Genomic DNA, 4,392 nt, shown 5'->3' with positions numbered 1-4,392 from the left:
TTTTTTTTATCTGTCACATAAGTCGCATAAATAATTTAATTTTTATCGATCTATTGGTGGGGATTTGTCCTCCAAATACACGTCTTGACAGAAATCTCCAATGCCAAGTATTTTATTTTGAAAACCACCACCGGAAGTTCTGTTTATCAAACGCAGCGTTGACTGCTCTGTGGACTAGATGTCCAGTCTGTCTCAGGGGCTGGGTGTCTCTTTTTAGAGGAAAAAAAGCTGAGTTTTAAGCATGACGAGACAAAGACACTGACTGAAAACGGACAAATAATGATTTAAAAAAAACTTTCACAACTCACCATGGCAATACGGGAGCTCAAAGTTTGCCTTTTAGGGGTAAGTTGATGTTTTTGTTGATGCACTTTTGGGGGAAAATTCCTTCTGTATTCCTGCTGCGAGTGTTCAACTAACCGACAACATTTTGACGTTAACAGACGTTAGCTTCTCCAACTGACACTTAAAAAACGTGCAGCTGTCGGTTATTTTGAAACTTTATCGAGCTCTGTCGTCTGAAAACTTGAAAATATTGTTAGCTAGTTGAAAACCGATCGACCGGTGGGCGAGTCAGTGGTTTTACATTAGCTTTCTCGTCGTGTACGTTTTTTTTTTTTGTTTTTTTTTTTTTAAACAAACAGTACTTTAAATGTAACTTTATTCTGTTTTCGTCTTAATTTTTTAACGGCTGTGACAGTTTATCACCCATGACGTCACCATGCTACAAGCAAGCCGTTAGTTAGATTTCCTGCTGCGTTAGCAAAACACAGCAGAGGCTGTTTATAGACGGTGACAGGGATGTTCACAGCGTTTGGACTGCAAAATGACAGCTTATCAATGAAATAAAAGGGGAACAGGGGACTTTTAAGAGTTACAGAGAGGTTTACCAGGCCTGTTTAGTCTGCCACAGGAACTGACATGCTCAGCAAACATTCCTCACACAGCCTTAACCAATCTTTTGTTACCCCTCTGCTCTCAGCTGCAGGTTTGCTGCATATTTTAGCCATGTCAAGCCAAATTAAGAGTTATCATTATCATAAAAATGCATGCAGCTTAAATTGCATGCAGCTAAAAAAGGGCCTTTCATATTCACTTTATTATGTGACTGGGAGATGCATTGTGTTTTCTTGCATTAATAAGCACAGCTGTGGACACAAGTTACTTGAGTCAAGTCATAAATTTGATGACTTTCAGACTTGGTTGGGCAAAATCAAAAAGGACTTAAAACTAAACCTGGACTTTAACACCAGCGACTCATGACTAGTCATGTAGTATTCAGATCTTTTACTTAAGTAAAAGTACCAAAAACTAAAAAATGAAACGATAAAAATAGCTACTGGAAGTTTTACAAAGTAAAAGTTCTTCCCATGCAGACACTTTTTAATTTTATTGGCAATGATTAAAACAAAATACAGATAAAAGACTAAATGCCAAATATCGGCCCCAGTAATCGGCCAGGCTGATAATATGTCAACACCCAATTTTTACACGTTTACTATACCATTTCTCTGTCGTCAAAATGGCTTTACATTTGGTGAAGAGCACATAAGAGAGCACAAATGACTTGTTTTGGACTGGAAACTCAAAGTTTAGGACTTGACACGGGGTTTGCCTCTCTTAATTTGTGACTTGAGTGTAAAAACTTGAAACTTGCTTGTGACTTGTAAAATAATGACTTGGTCCCACCTCTGTAAATAATTAATATATATAATCAGAGCTACTTATATAATCTATGCACGAGCAGAGACTATCTGATGTGGTGGGCATGTGACCAGCAGACAGTTGTCTAATCAACAGGGTTCATTGTGTACGCGTGTGTGTGTGTCAGTAGCGCTCTGACTGATGTGCTGTTATTGATGTCTTTGTTTTCAGGACACTGGAGTAGGGAAGTCCAGCATTGTTTGCAGATTTGTTCAGGATCACTTTGACCACAACATCAGTCCCACAATAGGGTAAGAGCACTGCAGTACAATTCACAAAACACAGTGTAACAGCAGGAGACAAATCAAGTCATCGGGTATTTCAGATCATTGTGGAGAATGATCCTCCAGATATCATGGATCAAAAATGATACATAAACAAAAGAAAAACTACAATATGCCTCATTTTCCTATAAGTTAATGGTTTAAGCTTATTTTTTTAACCCTTTGAAAGTTGAGCAAATTGGCTTTATTTCTTTTTAAAAAAATGGGAAGAATGCAATGAGCATCTAAACAAGAAATTACCCAAAAATTACCAAGAAATTAGTAAAAAGTACAACAGAATCACTTAAAAATAAGCACAAAAATGAAAAAAGAATGTTAAAAAACCTACAAATAAACAGGTAACTACTTTTAAAAAAATCTTAAATATTTAAATATTTCTGTAACATTACTCTGAATATATGTACATATAGTTCCCTGGATATTTTTCACTAGCTTATTTTTTAATAACTTTCTAAATGTCTCATTTCTTGCAATTTTTTAATTACCCTTTTTTCCCCACGCTTTAAAAAATAAATTTCACAAAAAAGTGATGTCAACCTTGAGTTAAAAGTGGGTCAGGTTTTTGTTAACAGACTTACCCTACAAATTGCTTGAGACAAATGCCACCATTAAACACACTAAGGAAAAAAACTTTAATTTAGAGTATATAAGAGCACAGCACTAACACTAATGAATAGTACAGCTCAAAAATAGAAAATTGGTTTTTGGCGGCAGATGTTTTAATTGTGGCGGCCGCCACAATTTTTTGTACTGTGAGAAAATTAGAAAAAGATGGCAGGATATTGAAAAATGGATTTCAATCACCTGCAGTTATGTTGTACTTTTTTCACCAACAATTTGTCTTTTTCAAAATGTTGGGAATTCAAAAAACCCAACAGGATGGCAAGTTTTTTTTCTCCTTAGTTTACAAGAAGCTAATATTGCGTGTGTGTGTGTGTGTAATAAATATGTGTAACTTGGGTGGGGACACAATGTCTCATGTGATGACAGCCGTATATGACTAAATTGTATTTGTGGATTGTACCTTAAACATAATTAGATCATAAAATTTGATTCCTTGAAACACTGATTATGTAACATACCGAAAATGAATGATACTGTATTCAAAATTGTGCTCACTCAATAAAAGAAATATTTTTTTAAAAGTAAACATTACATTGAGATAAGCTGAAGTGGATTAAAAAAAATGCAAAAAAATATGTCAGACAATATCTCTATATAATGAAACTTTTTTTTTTTTTGCTCTTTTTTTAATTCGATTTTTTTTTTTTGACCCAACACTATAAGTGCTTTCAGGGAACATGAGTTCAGAATCGACCATATTTATTCGTATTATTTGTTTCCTGCTGACGTGTACTGTTTTGCTTCCGCTGCCGTTTATGGAAAATGCTTCAAAACACTGTTATGAAATACTCTTTATCACCCACAGAGCATCATTCCTTACCAAAACAGTGCCATCTGGGAATGAACTACATAAATTTCTGATCTGGGATACAGCCGGACAGGAAAGGGTGAGTCCACCTACAACAGAAATGCCTCATTTACTTATTAGCTTTACACACATGACATGACTTTAGGATAAGTTCATTTTCTGTTACATGCTGCAGGAAGCAAGCGGTGACACAGTAATTTGTCTGTCAGTGGTCCCCATGACATCGAGTTATTATTAGGCTTGAAATAAGATGATTCATGTGGGGTTCAAAGGTCACAAGACTGTGGTATCATCACAGTGATTCATCTTATGGAGGGGGTTGTTGAAACTTGCCAGACGTGCTTACAGCATGGAAAACTTGTGCAAGTGTTTCCTGCTTTTGTGTGAAATTGATATCTTGAAACCTCTGTTACCAGGGTTTTAAAGATCTATTTTTATCTGTGTGAATAATATTAATTTTAACACACATGACTATCTGTTTGATCTCTTTGATAAACACCAGCAAACGTACAGTTAAAAAGCTAAAAGTAGCACCAAGAAGAATGTTTTCAGGGGTTTATTTGAGGAGATCACATAACTGAACTTTAATAACTACACCGCTGTTGTTTTGACCACTTGCTGCGTGCAATATAAAGGCACTGAAGTTATTGAGTCATTAATGGTGCCTTAAAGCTGAGTTTTGATAAGTGGGCCTTATTGTTTGTGTTGCCACAAGCACAGGGGTGATGTAATGCATGACTGCAGTTAGTGGTATTACAGCTGATGCAGTTAATGCCGTCATGATTGACAGTTTCGCTAAAGACTCCTCTGCTCTGATTGCTTATTTTCGTGCACATGCAGTAAGGCCCTTGGAAATGCTGAAAAGCCATAGAGTAGGCAGAGGAATATACATTTTCCCTCACAGATCATCTGTCTCATTTAATGCTGCATGAATATACTGACAGTTTCAGCAAATCAAAAAAAAAAAAAAAA

General features: G+C 35.9%; 1 long non-coding RNA gene across 1 annotated transcript; it reads left to right on the top strand.

Moving 5' to 3' along the window:
- The first annotated feature begins 168 nt into the window (after window positions 1–168).
- Window positions 169–3,509, top strand: LOC121965413. The gene is made up of 3 exons (XR_006107485.1): window positions 169–345; window positions 1,876–1,955; window positions 3,418–3,509. It is a non-coding gene; the product is annotated as an uncharacterized LOC121965413 (long non-coding RNA).
- The last annotated feature ends 883 nt before the right edge of the window (window positions 3,510–4,392 follow it).

The sequence above is a fragment of the Plectropomus leopardus genome, unplaced genomic scaffold, assembly GCF_008729295.1.
Source record: "Plectropomus leopardus isolate mb unplaced genomic scaffold, YSFRI_Pleo_2.0 unplaced_scaffold19898, whole genome shotgun sequence".
Taxonomy (NCBI): Eukaryota; Metazoa; Chordata; class Actinopteri; order Perciformes; family Serranidae; genus Plectropomus; species Plectropomus leopardus.
The sequence above is the reverse complement of the archived record's forward strand: the minus strand, read 5'-3'. Positions and strand labels throughout refer to the sequence as shown.